We start from the raw sequence: 17970 nt of genomic DNA, 5'->3' as shown, positions 1-17970 counted from the left end.
TGGTGTTGGTTAGCGTTGTCGTGGGCATCGTAGCGGCCACCAGCTGCTGCGTAGGGACCACACGAACTCAGCGGACGGACGGCGTGAACGACTTAAAACAATCGGCGGCCAAGCGCAATTCGATGCATAGAGGAGCCGCATTTCAATGGACGAATCGATGATTCCATTGGTAGGTGTCTTGCTTAGTAGGTGCAGAACTCGCCGTATTATTCGGATTTACAAGACGCAGCCACGGTGGGGGGGGGGGGTGAAGGGTGTTGAGGTTCAACCCCCTTCTGCATCACGCGGTGGACAAAAATAAGAATCACATCAGATGGAGGGCATCGGAATCATTCTCGGGAAGATAAAAGCGACTGCCGCCGAGTGTCCGAACGGCCCGGTTCGTGATGGTTACCGAGTTCCACATCGTGTCAACCCATACGGTTTACCCCGTATTCTTGTACAGGGAAAATGAGTTTTCAGGTTCATACGGCGTACAGCCGTTTCAATACGGCCAACAATTTTATTTTGTCTATTTGTGTTGCGTTTCTCCCTTGCGATGGGACTTTGTAGGATGAACGTTGAGATTTAGAAGGGGCACGGGGTGACCAATGGGGTCTAAATTGGTCTGTGATAAGGTCGGGCACTGATGAGTGGTTGACGGGTTATTGTATTCAGTAAGACTCAGCCCCACGCGTCCATGAAGCGATGTGAGTCTGCGCTCTCTCTCACACACGGCGACCGGATCGTGAGACGCAACCCGAAGTTTTGCTTTAAAATACTCGGACAGGGGGGGCAGGTTGAGGGAGGGGGGTAGATTGAGGGGTGGGGGGCAGGTTGAGGGGTGGGCAGGTTGAGGGAGGGGGGGGTAGGTTGAGGGGGGGGCAGTTGAGGGGGGGGGAGACGTCTTACACTCTGGAGAGTGTGCGGCCCGGCGAACACGTTGAGCGGTGACGGTGTTTGTGTATGTCTGTGTGTGTCTCTGTGTGTGTGTGTTTGTGTGTGTCTCTGTCTGTGTGTGTGTCTGTGTGTGTGTGTGTGTCTGTGTATGTGTGTGTCTCTGTGTGTGTCTATGTGTGTGTCTGTGTGTGTCTGTGTGTGTGTGTGTGTCTTTGTGTGTGTGTGTATGTGTGTGTGTCTATGTGTGTGTGTCTGTCTGTGTGTGTCTGTCTGTGTGTGTGTCTGCGTGTGTGTCTGCGTGTGTTGCTGGCTGTCGTTATTACCTTCTTGTCTTTGCTCACAAATGACAAAATTAAATAAAAACACGCAAGTAGCAAATTACCCGATTTTATTTGTTGTTACGCCGTGAAGAGAATCACCGTGGTCAATATCACTGAATAATACTGCAGCTCTCTCTCTCACTCGGCTGTCTAGTGGCATCGCAGGATCGTGGCAGAACCGTGGCAATTTGTGGAGGCCTTCATCCAGCAGTGGATTGACCAAGGCCGATGATGGACAACGATTAGTTTAAGGGCGCTTTATAAATTTAAATTATTAGTATTATTGAGAGCTGGTGACCGAGCTGAGACGATATTAAAACTGGCTAAACTTGACAACCCGGTTGAACCAGGGGCGGCTAAAAAGAAAACACCTGAACCCCCCCCCCCCCCCAGGTTCCCCTCTGCAAGATTCCCAGCGTGACATGAGAATAGTTTCTGCTGTTGTTGTAAAGACCCCAACGTTGATCTTCTCTACTCCGTGGGGGAGTGGGCGGGGGGGCTTTCACAAAAAATAAATGTATCCCCGAAAATAACGAAACACACCCGATATAATTGACACAAAAATTAAGGCGCTGGTGGGGGCTTTAGGATAGTTTTTTGCATTTGAGGATAATTACATTACAGCCTCACCCCTTAAAATCCCTCTACTAGGACATCTGTGAAAAAGAGCTTAATAGGTCATCGGATTCCTACAGTATAGGCCCACTTCACCGCGTTGATCAGTGGGGGGTATTAAAGGGGTACGAGTGTTTAGTTTATGTGTGGGGGGGGGGCACCGATTCTGGTGGGCCCCCTCCCCCACCTCGTTGTTTCCTCTTCTATCTCCCGTCTCTGTCTCCCATCTCTCATCTACACCGCCCCCCCAATCCCCTCTCTGTCTCGTCCATCTCCCTGCCTTCTATCCTATTATCTCCCTCCCTCACCCCCCTCTTGTCTATCGCCTCTCCTACCTCGCTTCCCTCCGTCTCACGTTAAAACCTCCCCACGCCTGTCCCAGGGCTCTCCCCTCCCTCTCCTCCCCCCTCTCGCCGCCTCGGGCAGACACATGCGAGGGAGGGAGGGAGGAGGCGAGGCTTGGGCCACGTCATATTGCGGAAAAGTTTGAAGCTGCGTAACGCGCAAGAGCAGAGCCGGGCAAGCTGCGAGTGAGAGCCACGGGGAGAGAGAGAGACAAGACAGAGAGAGAGAGAGGCAAGACGAAGCGAGAGAGAGCCACGGGGAGAGAGAGAGACAAGACAGAGAGAGAGAGAGGCAAGACGAAGCGAGAGAGAGCCACGGGGAGAGAGAGAGAGAGAGGCACGTAGCAAGAAAGAGACATTAGCCAGAGACAACCAGAGAGTCGGTGAGACGAGACGGAACCAGAGGTGACACAGAGAGCGCAGCGACGCACACGCGCGCACACAACCACGCGGGGAGAGGAGAGAAGCGAAAGAGACGCAGAGTGAAGATCGCATTCGTACACACAGAGAGTGAGAGAGAAACCCGTAGAAGACGGAGGGAAAGCACAGAGGCAGAGACGCGAAAGAGGACCGCAGAGAGAGGGAGATAGGCGGAGCGAACGCACTTGATCTCACCTGAGCTCACCTCGTGGAAGTAGCCCCCGAGATTTACTCCCAAGCTCAAGTCACCGCCGCGCATTCGAGCAGCTGCACAGGTAAGTGGGTGGCTGAGAAGGCGGAGTGGGTGACTTTTGAGTGCGCGGGTGAGTGAGTGGATGAGTGAGTGAGGTGAGCGGATGAGAAGGTGAGCAGACTAGGGATGGCGGTGTAAGTCTTCTCTCACCGTACAAACACGAACTTCCTCGCGCGCTCATTCACGTACACTGCTGTCACCCACACTGCTTTCACCCTTCCATTCATTCACCCTCGCATCCACTCGCCCTGTCACCCCATCCACTCACCCTCTCATCCATTCACGTATTCACTCACTCACCCTGTCACCCCATCCACTCACCCACTCACCCATCCACGTATTCGCTCACTCACTAACCCTGTCACCCCATCCACTCACCCACTCACCCATCCACGTATTCGCTAACTCACTAACCCTGTCACCCCATCCACTCACCCATCCACGTATTCACTCACTCACCCTGTCACCTCATCCACTCAACCTCTCACCCATCCACGTATTCACTCACTCACCCTGTCACCCCATCCACTCACCCACTCACCCAGTCACCCATCCACGTATTCACTCACTCACCCTGTCACCCCATTCACTCAACCTCTCACCCATTCACGTGTTCACTTATCCACTCACCCACTCACCCACCCTGTCACCCCATCCACTCACTCTCTCACCCATCCACATATTCACTCACCCACTCACCGACCCACTCACCCTGTCACCCCATCCCCTCACCCCCTCACCCATCCACTTCTCATTCACTCATTCACTCACTCGCCCAGTCACCCTGTCACCCCATCCATTCACCCTCTCACCCATCCACTTCTCATTCACGCATTCACTCACTCGCCCACTCACCCCTGTCACCCCATCCATTCACCCTCTCACCCATCCACTTCTCATTCACGCATTCACTCACTCGCCCAGTCACACTGTCACCCCATCCATTCACCCTCTCACCCATCCACTTCTCATTCACGCATTCACTCACTCGCCCACTCACCCTGTCACCCCATCCATTCACCCTCTCACCCATCCACTTCTCATTCACGCATTCACTCACTCGCCCACTCACCCTGTCACCCCATCCATTCACCCTCTCACCCATCCACTTCTCATTCACGCATTCACTCACTCGCCCACTCACCCTGTCACCCCATCCATTCACCCTCTCACCCATCCACTTCTCATTCACGCATTCACTCACTCGCCCACTCACCCCTGTCACCCCATCCATTTACCCTCTCACCCATCCACTTCTCATTCACCCGCTCGCTCGGAGTTGTGGTGGTGAGTGGTGTTTTCGCAATGTCGTGTGAGGTGTTCGTTACGCAACCGCCTGCCCGGTGTTCCGTGCCGTCGTGCAGACAGCTACACGATGATTCGATGCCCCAGCAACAGAGCAAGTAATAACACCAGCAACACCAACAATAGCACCTCTACAATTCACAGCCCCCGGTCAATACACTGCTGGATGAAGGCCGCCCTGCCCCACTTATGCGGGGATTGCTTGACCATCCTTCACCACGCCGGTCAGAGCTGGTTGACGATGAGAGGAGGGTGCCCAGCATCGGTTTGGATGATCGACACTCTGCAAGCTGTTGTTGTTGTTGTTACACGTGCCCGATCATCGAATGCAAGTCGCCGGCGACATAGCAGCGGATGTACTTAACCATTGCACCAACGCTCCGGAACCCCAGATAGAAAGTAGAACAAATGGACGTGGTAAATATTTAATGGTATCGGTTATTAATGCCATAAATCGAGACTCCCTTGCTGGGTTCAGATCTTCGAGTCTGACGGCCAGAACGCGTTGATGTGCTTGCTAATGAGTGAGTGTTCCCATATCGCAGATGGTAATAACACCTGAGTTCCGTTCTGGGCCACGGCTAACATCAGCGGCGAATGATACCTGAACCGCTCCTGGGCACAACCTCCCTTCACCAACCCGCATTGATCAGCTTGGTGAAGTATGGTCAAACAACCATGTTCGTGGCAACAATTCCCATCGTACATCCATGGCCCTCTCAAGCTGAACATCGCTGAATGGGCTCGAGATCAATTTTAGAGTGCTAGTATTTTGGAATATAATCTTGTATCTCTTGCCCGTATGCAATGGCTATACATAGCAATGTCTTTATCCATCAAAGCCTCATTGAGTTTTCAGGAGTTCTGCAATGGGGTGTTTGACAATTGCATCACTGAGTAATAACATCGCCTTATTACCTTATGTTTGGTATTTCCACATCAGGATCAATGTTCTTCTAGTCTATCCACCTAATGGGTTTCCAGACTTGTGCGAACCAGGGGCATTTATTTAGACACTTAAACTGTGGACTGACTTCGCCTTTCCGCGGATGATCAGCAGTGCCAGCCCTGATGAACAAATATTTCTGGTTTACCAGATGCTCTCATTTGACGCTTCAACACATGCGCGTGCTACAGTTTAGAACAGGTTGATTTTATTGGGGGATGTAAACAGTTTTGAAAACAAAGTGTCAGACACCAACATCTTGAGTGGACGAATTGAGGGTGGAAGGGGGATGGTGGGGGGAGGGGCGACCTCCCCCACCGCTCGAGGTCCGAGCGTATGGAGGGGGAGCACCGCTGTGATGTCACCGCTATGTGAACCGGTAAACAGAACGAGCAACGATGGGATTGGACATCGGCTTTGGTGGTGCCACGAGTGGTTGTGGCGCCAGTAGTACGCATGTACGTTGAACTTCTTTCGCACCGTGCGTAGCCAAACGTGCTAATCGGAGATGCGGGGAGAATGAATTACAAACGAAACACAAAAAACTGTTCTAAAGAAATTAGTTTTCAATCTGGATTTAAAAGTGCACAACTCCCAGTGGCGTCGTAATATAGGAAGGAAGAGCGTTCCAGACGGCCGCGGAAGCGCATCTGAAAGCGCCACGCGATGCAGTGACCGTGTTGCTGTCTGTAGTGGTACTGGTTATGGTGGTAAGCGTTGAAAGTGATGGTGGCTGTAGCAGTGGCTTGCATTGGTCGGTGTCTGTGTGTGATGGTGGCGGTGATCGTGGTACCAATAGTGGTTGTGGTGGTGTCTTTAGTGGTGATGGAGTTTCCATTCGAGGTTACAATTTGATTGAGGAATAGGTTTTGTTTGTGTCGTTTGTATTATGCTGTGTATACTGCGACGCCCGTCGCTTAATTTTATGAATTTTGGAACAACGGTTTATTTATTTTGGCTTGACCCTTAACCTAGAAGGGGTGCTGAGCGATGCAGCTCACAGATCGGCAGGAAGACCGTGGGGTTATTTGTAAGCAGCGAGTGCATTCATGTGTCAAGTCATTGTTGTTCACGTTCTCGGGTTTTGTTTTATGGGAAAAAATATACTTTTTATTTTTTAGTTTCGTTTCATTTTTGTCTTTTTGAATCTCCAGCCCCAGCGCTCGTTTCCCCACATCGGCCACATCCTAACGCTGCAAGAGTCCAATCTACCGCATGTCCATAACGTAACGGGAGTTCGATTCCTGGCCATGGCTAACATCGCTGGCAAATTATATCCGAACTGGTCATGGACCTCACCCCCCTCCCCCCATTCACCAACCATCATTGATCAGCGTTGTGGGGAGCGGTGGCGTAGCAGTTAGCGCCCCGTGCTACGAACCCGGCGACCCGAGTTTCGATTCTGAACCGGTCCTGGGCCTCCCCTCTGTCGCCGTAGCCTCAAATGACTACCCGGTGCGATGTGTTATCATCACCACTGGGGAGACAAAGTCGGCCGGCCGAGGAGTTTACTGGGGGGGGGGGTCTTTGGCTCTGATGGCCATGGTGGTGCCATTAGTGGTTGTGTCGTCAGTAGTAGCAGTTTTGTTGGTGTCTATAATGGTTCTGGTTCTGGTGGTAAGTGTTGAAAGTGGTGGTGATGGCGGTTGTTGTCGTGGCTTGCCATTGATCGGTGTCTGTGTGTGGCGGTGGCTGTGAGTGTGGTACCAATCGTGGTTGGGGTGGTGTCTTTAGAGCTGGAGTTTCGATGAGAGGTTACGATTAGATTGAAGGAGAGATTATGTTTGTGTCGTTTCCATAATATTTGGTCTTATCTCCGTTAGACATAAGTGCAAGGGTGACATGAATCGTAAAACGTCAATTCCCACGCGCATCATGCTACGTGCATGCATGGACATCAATTGTTACGGAGCTAATCGTCTATGTAAATGTTTGGACATACGAATAGTTGACTAAAGTGAGGCAGCTGACTCAAACTTGGAGGTGTTCAGAATATTTTGAAGGAGCGAGGTCCCGTGGGTGGCTTAGGTCAGAACGATGAGCTGGAGCCCACAACATGCTGAGTTCAAATCCCAATTTCTGCCGCTTGTCATGAAACTGGGTGTTCTGGTGTCGTGAGTTCATGGTTCTAGCCCAGCCACCACAATGACTGCGAAAACAAAAAATATTAAAGTTGGTAAAACCCACTTAGTTTTTCCTGCCACTCCCTTGCTGTAAGGTTCAAAGGATCACTTTGAAAGGATGTGTGGTATCCACGTCTGTGAGCCCGCACGCGAACACGAGGTGGTGGTTTCCCCAATGGATTCTCCGTCGCGCGCGTGACACGAGCTAAGAGAAAAAACAAGAAGGCAACATATTTTCAACAATTCTTGGCACAAAATAAACAAATAAATGAAAACCAATGCGTGATCGCCACCGTTGTGACAGCGATGCCCGAGGGAGCGGTCCCGTGACTTGGGTGGGGATAGCTGTTTTCCTCGACAAATAGTGTCGCTCGCATCTGAGCGTGAAATGTAAAATTAGAATCTCGTTTCGCAATGAGTTGAGCGAGTCGTGGGGTCACGAGTAGCTGGGTGAGAGGTGGTGATGCGAGGGGGGGGGGCTATTGCGGTGAGCGCTGCGCTGCGAACCGGGCGACCCGAGTTCAATTCCCTCCCACGACCAACACCGGTGACGAATGATCAGAACTGATCCTGGGCTTCCCCTAGGTCGACTCGGCCTCAAATGAGTACCTGGTGCGGTGTGTCAACACCCCCGCCGACCGAGTACCGTGCCGGCGTTCATAACAGCACTTGCCCCAACAGTCTATCCAGGCTGTACGGGTGAATCTTTGATCTTCTGTCCGTCACTCAGTGATATGGGGGGGGGGGGAGGGGTTCTCATGGTTGCACCACCAACGCAGCGATGCTCCTTCGTCAAAACCCAGCACAGAGAGATTGTGAAACTTGACGTGACGCCGTGACAAATAACTTCACGTGCACACACAAAGGTCCACACAGTGTGTGTGTGTGTGTCCTTCACATACCGTTGTGGAAAGTGCTGTTAGCGAGCTCCTATGGCAAGTAATACCCGCATGGCATGTCGCGCTTGGGTCTGGTATGTACGCAGAGCTGGATTTTTCGCTCAATAATTTTCGGAACAGCTGCTGGGGAGGCTGGTCTTGCAAGTGGGGAATGTCGGCGTAAGGCACTACCACTAGACGACAAGGTGCGGCTATCCACAATCCAGGAACCAGACATTATTGCACCCAATGTTCCCATCTCCCGAGGGAGATGAACACTCATGGTGAACAACAGAGACGGTTGTCTGGACCAGTCCGTGGCCTTCCCCGAGGTTGACTCGGCCTTGCAAGGAGTACCCGGTGTTGTGTGAGAGGAGAGAAATAAAACATCAGCACTGGGGAGACAAAGGCGGCCGGGCGTGGTGTTGGTAACTCACCCCCACGTGCACCGTGATGGCTTAATATGTGCTCGCTAATACAGCACTTGCCCCTACATTGGCAAAGGCTATACGGGGGTGGCGGGGGGGCTTTGTCTTTGTTGTGTATGGGTGTGCGCAAGTGAGTTTGTGTGTGTACTGTATGTGGGTGAGATATTTGTTTTTGTGACCGTGTTTGTCTGTCTGTATGTGTGTGCAAGTCTGTGTGTATATGTGTGTGTCTGTATGTGTGTGTGTCTGTGTGTGTATGTGTGTGTGTCTTTGTATGTGTGTGTGTCTTTGTATATGTGTGTCTGTATGTGTGTGCAAGTCTGTGTGTATATGTTTTTGTGTCTGTATGTGTGTGTGTGTCTGTATGTGTGTGTGTCTGTGTGTGTCTATGTGTGTGTATGTGTGTGTGTCTGTATGTCTGTATGTGTGTGTCTGTATGTGTGTGTGTCTTTGTATGTATGTATATATGTTTGTCTGTGTATGTGTGTCTGTGTGTGTGCCTGTATGTGTGTGTCTGTGTGTGTGTGTGTCTGTGTGTCCCCAACGTGCTGATGGTTCTGCTGCTGGATCGCGTCGTGGCTCTGGGATGTGTTGGGGCTCTCGCTGACGCGCGCACTCCGCGATGATTGTCGCTGACTGCGCTCTTCATACAGTGCGACTGCGGGGATGGGTCCACCGCTCTCCCAGCTCCCCAGCTCCCCCTTCCCCTCCGCTTCCATCTCCCTCTCACTCCCAGCTCATTTCTCCTCCCAGCTCCCTCTCGCTCCCAGCTCCCTCTCCCACACAGCTCCATCTCCCACACAACTCCATCTCCCACATAGCTGCATCTCCCACACAGCTCCCTCTCGCTCCCAGCTCCATTCTCCACACAGCTCCGTCTCCCACCCAGCTCCCTCTCACTCCCATCTCACTCCCAGCTCCATTCTCCTCCACGCTCCGTCTTGCCCTCAGCTCCATCTCCCAGCTCCCTTCTCCCAGCTTCCCCCCCCCTCCATCAATCTACCTCCCCCTCATAGCTCTCTCTCTCTCTCTCGCTCCCAGCTCCCTTGGTTTGATTTGAATTCAAAGTCAAGGATCTGCTCAGAAATGTCATTCCTTTTCCGGGGTTTGATAACATCGGTGACCACTTTGTGGGACGTTCACGGTGGTTGCACTCGAGATATACTTGGCCCCGTCGCTTGAATGTCGAACTTCCACCACTGGCTCAGGACAGCCGATTGATATTGGATAGGGGAAGACTTTGTGTTTTTTTTTTCCTTTTGAGATGTTGGGCTGTTTGGCCAAATCCTATACGAGCGGTGGATCCTAAAAAAAAAAATCCACACGGATCCGACAGTAACATATTTGCTGTACTACCCCATGCCCAGTGCATGTCGATTGCCGATCCCTGTTTGACAGGTTGCCATTACTCGCCACCCGTGTACAGCGAAGCAGTGGGAAGTTGTAAAAGTAGTGAATTCGATACATAATTAAATATTGTGGTGCGCATTGAGAGTAGTGTGCGTGTCTGTGTGTGCATTGGGGAGCGGTGATGCAGCGGTTAGCGTGCTGTGCTACGAATCCAACAGCAGTTACGATTATTTGAACCGATCATGGGCCGCCTCCTCTAGGTGGACTCGGCATCAAATGCGTACCTGGTGCGGTGTGTAACTATCGCCACAAGGGAGACAAAGGCGGCCGAGCGTGTTGCTGTCCACCCACCCTCTTGTGTGCTGTGCCGGCCTCGCTAAACAGGGCTTGCCCAAAAGTTTTGTTGAGGCTATACGGGCGATCTTTGTCTCGAAATGGGAAGTTATGGAAGCGATGGCATTGGGGCCGTCCATAAATGGCATCACGAACCTAGGGGGGAGGGGGGTCAGACATTTGTGACGATGTGTGACGATGGGGGGGGGGGGGTCAAAAATTGTCTAAAATCGCGTGACGTCATTTATGGACGGCCCCTTAACATCAAGCAGTACGTTGTTTCGTTTGTGCAAAGTGGCTGGACAGACCCTTCTCTGTGCCGTGTTAACAATTTATCTCGATTGTGCGACTTCCCACCAGCAGGCCACCGTAACACAGACGCGGTGACATTGAGCATCGCTGTGGAGAAGAAATGTTAATGACGGAATGAAAAAACGCCACCCCATTCACAAATCCATCTATTTGTACACAACCCTCATAGAGGCCATAAGACCTTCCATGAGATGCATCAGTGCTGAAGATGCTAATGATGATGCCTATAATGATCTTTAACTTTACATCGGTGGAACGATCGGGACTGATGGTGATTATGACCACGATTATACTCTTAGGTTTTTTCGGTAAAGTCACGTAGGTAAAAAATAAAATGTAAATTAATAAAAGTAATAATAGAAATAAAATAATAAAAAATATCACGACGTTTCGGAGGCAACACAAGTCTCCGTCATCAGGTGGGACCGTCACAGCTAGATTTGCTGTATCAAGTGAGATTTGCTGTATCAAACACGATTATGTTTGATTTCCCAGTTCTCTGGCCTCTCAATGGCCTAAGGGGCCGTCCATAAATGACGTCACGCGATTTTGGACGATTTTTGACCCCCCCCCCCCGTCGTCGTCACACAGCGTCACAAAAAGTCAGATCCCCCCCCCCTCAAATATGACGTCACAAAGCTCTGACAACCCCCCCCCCCCAAAAAAAAAAACATGCTTCAAATCGCTTTACACTTGTCATTGTAGTGCGTAGTTAATGTGGCGCTGCACTCTGATGCTGTAGGAGAAAACATTAAAAAGTCTATTTAATTAAGTAGAACGTGTTCCCTATATTTACTTAAAGTTGCGCATTTTGATGTGACGTCACATTTCTCAACCCCCCCCCCCCTCGTCACACATCGTCACAAATGTCTGACCCCCCCCCCCCCTAGGCGCGTGACATAATTTATGGACGGCCCCTAACCTCTCTCCGTCCGAGAGCTTACTAATGCAACACTAGTTGCATAACCCTCGCTGAGAGCAGCGTTGGTACGCAATTGTGTTGTTATTTCATGATTGCTCTGCACACGCGGTGGCTGTATGCGGCCACGCTGCCCCCCCCCCCCCTTATATACACGGTGTATTTGCCCGCGGCGTGCAGAGTACACACGCGTTAGACGGTCACACGCACTCAAAGTCAACAGCGGGTCACAGTGAAGGAAGCAGCCTCCTCCTCCTCCTCGCAGCGAGCCCACAGCCACCGTGTGTGCTCTCGCGGGACGCGTGCGTGGTGCCCCGGCAAAGTGCCTGTCCGACGTTTCGCGCCACGTGCTCGGGAGCTTCTTTGGGAATTGGCCGTTTACAATTAAAGTCCCCGCCCACCCTGCCCCGCTCTGACTGGGAGACTAATAATGCTGGATTGCAGGTCATCTGCCAAGTTACCATATGGCGACGTCCATAAATTACGTCACGCACCTAGGGGGGGGGGGGGTCAGACAGGGGTTTGAGAAATGTGACGTCACATCAAAATGCGCAACTTTAAATAAATATAGACAACACGTTCTACTTGATTAAATATACTTTTTATTAAATGTTTTCTCCTACAACATCAGGGTGCAGTGCCACATTAAATACGCACTACAATGACAATAGTTTAAAACGATTTGAAGCATGTTTTATTTTTGTGGGGGGGGGGCAGAGCTTTGTGACGTCATATTTGAGGGGGGTTCTGACTTTTTGTGACGCCGTGTGACTAGGGGGGGGGGGTAAAAGATCGTCTAAAATCGCGTGACGTCATTTATGGACGGCCCCTATGCCCACAGGGACAACTGCCACTGGGAGGTGCCCCTTTGTGTGTATGTTGAACTTCTTTCGCACCGTACGTAGCCAACCGTGCTAACTGGAGGTGCGGGGGAAGGACAACAAACTAAAGACAAAAAAACGGTTCTCAACAAATGAATGATTTATCGAGTTTTCAATCAATATAGTGTGTGGGTGTATATCGATATACACAGGGTGCGCACCACGCCAACCTGGGTTCAACCAGCACTGACTCGCGTGGCAAAGTTTGGTCAAATCCATCGCGACGCGAGGAGGCCTTCGTCCAGCAGTGAATTGACGAAGGGTTCATGATAATTACCTCTCCTCGAGAAGGGACAGTCGTGGACAGAGGAAGCCCTTGAGAGGAGGCCCCAATGGTGACGGGGGTGGCGATAGTGCGAAAGGGATAGAGATCATCCAGGCTGTGAAGGCAGCAGAGTAGTGACCTCCCTGTGAGTAAAAGTGAAGACGGCGTGTCAAGAGAAAGCCTCAGTTGCTGGAGCAGATCGAGATTAGATGGGAGAGGTTGACGGGGGGGTGGGGGGTTGAGGAAGGATCTTAAATACGGTGAGTGCGGTCGTTAAATCGATCTGGAATTGGATTTGGAGCCAGCAGAGGGAGTGAAGTGTTGGGCTGATGTGGTCACGCTTGTGGAGGGCAGCATTTTAAAGGAGGCCGCTCTCCGATCCTTCATTTGCATGCTCATTTCTCACATTATCATCACTAGCCCCGCCCACTTCTTTATGACCTTTGGGCTCCACCCATTTCAAACCTTTTAAAACAGTCGGCCTCAGCAGCAGACCATGCTTTATCACTTGATGACGGACGCTTGTGTTGCGCCCGAAACGTCGTGATTTGTTTAATTTTATACCTACGTGACTTTACCGAAAAAAACAAAGAGTGTACATCTTGGAGTCCTCTAAAAATTACTCATTTTATCTACCCTAGAGTGATCATGTTGATGATGATTATGGTGATGATGCTCCAGAATTCCCAGCTGTACAGCAAACAATCACATATCCTCTGTTCAGTCGGTTGATAAGACGCTCGTGGCCATCGTCAAAGCAAAGGTCACGATACACCAGGGCAGCTGTAGGGCAGGAGTTGCTGGCAATCTTCACCAAGATAAGTTGCCGCGTCGTTTCCTTCTCGCTCGTCTAAACGAAACTCCCATCACTCTGTGACATTGCCGTGCACGCCGCCATTGTCGGCAGACGATTGCCAAAACATTGTTGCTGATGCATCGTGGCCTTGCACTCTAGGATGTAGCCCTGGGTCCCAGAGACCCGGCACGATGTTTTTGATATATATGTCACAGCCTCTTGCATGACCTTACACGTGACATTTGTGCACGTGAATTCACAAAGGGACGAATAGGTCATCTTTTGTGAGAACATAAAAATCTTTAATTGTAAACGGGTCTATTAGATCCGACCGCCAGAACAGTGCAGAGAAGTTCAGGGTCACATCCAAGGCTTAAGGAATGGACCGACTGCACATTCACCGCATTTGAGATGTATGTGTACGTATGTTGAACTTCTTCGTGGCCAACCGTGCTAATGGAAGGTGCGGGGGAAGGACAACAAACTAAATTACAAGAAGCAGTTCTAAACAAATGAGTTTTCAATCGAAATGGTTTAAAAGTGCATAGCTCCAGTGGCTTCCTAATATACGAAGAGCATTCCAGACGGCGCGCACGATGCGGCGACCATCTTGGTTCGATGGCCTAGCCAAAAAAATGCTTGTTCACGCTCGTGTGAGCCACGGTCAGCTACCCTTGGCCCTCCGTGGGGCATCGCGCCTGCAACCGTCTCTGCTGTTGCTGCCGCTGGGTCGTCAGGGCGCATTCCCCGCTAGAAGCTGGCTCCCTGTGGCCGAATGGCGGCCAGGAGAAAACAGTGACGATGGCAACTGCCTTAGGGCAACCGGCGCGGCCAACGCGGTCGGCTCTCGGTGCGGCGGCGGCGTCTCTGTACGCAGACGAGCAGCTCGGCGCGGCTCCGATTAGCAGGGTTGGCTACGTACGGTGCGAAAGAAGTCCAACGTGTATTCGTAATAGAGGTTTTTTTTTAGCGAGATCTCAGAAATATAAATGTGTCTTTAAACCTTGCCACCACCCGACACAGCCAATTAGTAAAGATTTGTCAAGTAAACAAAACGTGGCAATTTTTGATACTAGTTCCGCACACCGGTCTGTTGGAGAGTAAACGCAACACGCAATCTCACCAAGAAGAACCTCTTATGGATAATATTGGTTGCGACAGCCTACGTGATAAACATACATGCATACGGAGCGTGCGGAAATTTCCGAGTGACGAGTTCCCGAGCGATGAATCAAGTCTTGGTTTTAGCCGCTCGTCAAACGACACTGTTTTTATTTTCCCCGAATTCCACCTGGCACGCGAGACAGTTGGAAACTCCGTATAAGTCGAGAGATGCACCCTGGATGAGAAGGCACGCTGACACGACCGCTGATGCTTCACATTGCCTTGTCGGCTGGTGGGCTTTAGTGCCGTTGGCGAGCACTTATTAAGGCCAGAACACTTCACAATGCGGTTGTGGTCGTAGCAGTGTCTGGCTGCCTCGGTCTCCCCATTGCCCATGTTTAGGATGCGTCGACTTTGGGAAGGCAGAGCACAGATTTTAATGCCAACTGCCACTTGTTGATAATGAATGATACCACTCGCCACGGGTGTTATCCTTGGCCGAGAATTGGGTTTATGGTGCAGCGCACATATTCACTATCGACCTGTATAGAACATTGGGGGCCAGGTTTCTTCCTTCGCAGAATCCTGGACTACCGATGGGATGAGTTTGTGTGCAACCATGGGCTTCTGCAGGAAAATAAGATGAGGCTTGCTTGCCACGAGCTACGGGAACGCCGACCCGCCGATAGAGGGAGGAGGAGGCTGAGGGGCCGGCCACAGGACTCGTGGCTGCATCAGATCGACCGCTACTGTCGAGACTCGGTGATGGGAAGGGAGCTCGCTTGTGGCCAGTAGGGACCCCCCTAGCTCGCTTTGGGGACTTTGCAGAAGGAACCTTGGGAGTTGCTGCCGGATGGTTGAAGTTGCTACTGTACTCATTGGTTCTTTTGGTAAAGTCACGTATGTAGAAATAACATTTAAATGGATCACGACGTTTCGAACGCAACACAAGCGCTCGTCCTCGAGTGGAAATGGCGTAAACCACACAGCGAGGGAACGCACAGAGGGACATCACACACAGAGCACACAGAGAACGGCAAACTGCACGGAGGCAAATACAGCAAAAAGATGGGAGACACTTGATTCCGCTTGAAACTGGTGTTGCAAGTGCCGTCAGCGAGCACTTGAGGCAGAGAGCAAAGCGCAACTTGCGGTGGTTGATGGGGACAAACTTAATCCACGCCCGACCGCTTTTATCTCACACAAGCACCGATGTTGACACATTGTTTATTTTAGTTCCAGTTGGCATCGGGCGAGGTCACGTGCTCGTGATCAATCGATATGCTAGACACTGAGGTTCGACACCCTTGTCATGCACGCGAGCTTACTCACTCTCTCGGCGTGTTATTGACGCTCGGCCATTCCCATGTCATACCCACACGTGCACGCGCACACACGCACGATGACGCATGCTGTGCAAGCGTGGAGCATGCCTGGTCTTGGCCGAGCTGGGAGGCTAAGCAGGCCTGGGCCTGGATAGTGTTTGAATGGGCGACCATCGTGCACAGCTGCCGTGGGGCCAACGTGGTGGGCAGCTGAGGGCGGAGCTGCAAAATAAAATATTGGACTCTTTATTTAGACGCGGCGTGGCCACCCTATATCAGACCAGGAGCCAAAACAATACCCATGAGTTCTGCAAGGAGCCAAGTGTGTATACATATTGACAGTTTTCGGCGCAGCACGGGAGAGATTCATTATTATTTGCTACTGTGATAGTACATTCTACGTTGTTATCCTTCGCCCGATTAGCACGGTTGGCTACGTACGGTGCGAGAGATGTTTAACATACATAAGAAGCCAAGCCGCTGGCACATGGAGTGAAACGTCAGATTTCACGCCAAACGGCCCACGGTGCAACGTAGAAGCTCAACGGAGATTAAACACCAAGATCTTTCCATCTCAAGATATATATATTTTTCCCGGGTGAAACATTTTAACAAGTTAATAAACAGAACTCAATAGATATCCGCCAACGACCCGCTCGGTGTAGGGCAGCCCTCTCATGGAGCAGTAGCAGCAGATCATTATCAAAGGGCTGTGTGTCCACGAACGTGCCTGGACAGATCTGGAATTACCCAATGCTTGGGGGCTCTTTATTGAAGTGACGATGCCTGGACACAGGAGGGAGAGAGAGGGGTTTGTGGTCACTTCTCTCCCCCCCCGCCGCACCCCCAAATGAATCCAAACCAAATTGCCGGCCCAGGTTCGGTGACTCAGCCGATGTCGTGAGCGCTGTCGCCTCTCTTCGCAGGAATGGAAGCAAAGACAAAGTTCCCCCCGATAGAACCCGAATAGACCGTTGTGGCAAGCGCTGTCAGCGTTTACCTGTGAATCACGGCACGGCACACGAGGGGAGGTATGTGGCCGGCACCGTGCCTGGCCACCTTTGTCTCCCCGGTCCTAATATTTACACACCGCACCAGGTACTCATTTAAGGCTGAGTCGACCGAGGGGAGGTCCAGGGCCGGTTCGTGAGCGGCCCTGGACTTACTCTTTGGTTCTTTCGGTAAAGTCACGTATAAAGATAAAATAATACATTAAATAATAGCATATGCAGTTATTTAATTTATTATTTTAACTTTATACGTATGCTATTATTTATTATTTAATTTATTATTTTATCTTTATACGTTACTTTACCGAAAGAACCAAAGAGTAATTCCTGCAGTCACAAAAGCTCCAAATTTAAGATCGGCCCTGGACTGTTTTTGGTCGAATCAAATTCAGGTCGCCGGGTTTGTAGCACAGTGTGCTAACCACTGCACCGCACTTCGCCACGTATAAAAGTATTTGCGTTGATACACACACCTACAATGAAGCCCCCATGCGTGCTCACACACGTGCAAAGATTCCTCGCACTCACGAAGATTTCTCGTTAAGTCATCGTGTGCTGGGGAAAGTACAATTAAAGTTAGGGAGTGGTTACCACACAAGGAACAAAGATCCTCCGTATAGCCTTAACATACTTTTGGGGCAAGTGCTGTTCGCGAGCACCTATGAAGGCCGGCACAGCACACGAGGAGGTGGGTGGCCAACACCACGCTCGGCAACCTTGGTCACCCCGAGTGGCGATGTGTACATACCACAGCAAGGTACACATTTGAGGCTGAGTCGGCCTAGGGGAGGCCAGCGACCACTACATATAATGGTCACTGGCACTGGCCATGAGCAGGAACCGAACCCGGTTCGTAGCGTGACGCGCTAACCGCGACACTATCGCTGCACGCGCACGCACACACGCGCACACACGCACACACACGCGCACGCACACACACGCACACGCACACACGCACACGCACGTGCGCTTCTGTCGACTTTGTTCAACAATTTATTTTCGGAATGTCGCGGGGGAACAATGTTCATCATAGGGCGTTGTTTCTGCTTCTTCTTACATCACACAGGGACTGTACGCATCAACAACGTACGAACGAATATAATTGGCGTCATTGCAGCGCCCAAATACACCTGGCTCGGGATCCTTGCGGTGTTTTGAGCCTCC

General features: G+C 51.1%; 1 protein-coding gene across 1 annotated transcript in view; it reads left to right on the top strand.

The window, feature by feature from the left end:
* The first annotated feature begins 1797 nt into the window (after positions 1-1797).
* The window catches only part of LOC144720012 (mechanosensitive cation channel TMEM63B-like), a 49084-nt gene continuing 32911 nt past the window's right edge, over positions 1798-17970 (top strand). The window contains exon 1 of the mRNA XM_078596428.1: positions 1798-2853. The gene's annotated coding sequence lies outside the window, so the exon portion shown is untranslated. The remainder of the gene's footprint in view (positions 2854-17970) is intronic.

Source organism: Lampetra planeri, chromosome 7, assembly GCF_965212315.1.
Source record: "Lampetra planeri chromosome 7, kcLamPlan1.2.h2, whole genome shotgun sequence".
Classification (NCBI taxonomy): Eukaryota; Metazoa; Chordata; class Hyperoartia; order Petromyzontiformes; family Petromyzontidae; genus Lampetra; species Lampetra planeri.
This window is presented reverse-complemented; position numbering and strand designations above follow the sequence as displayed.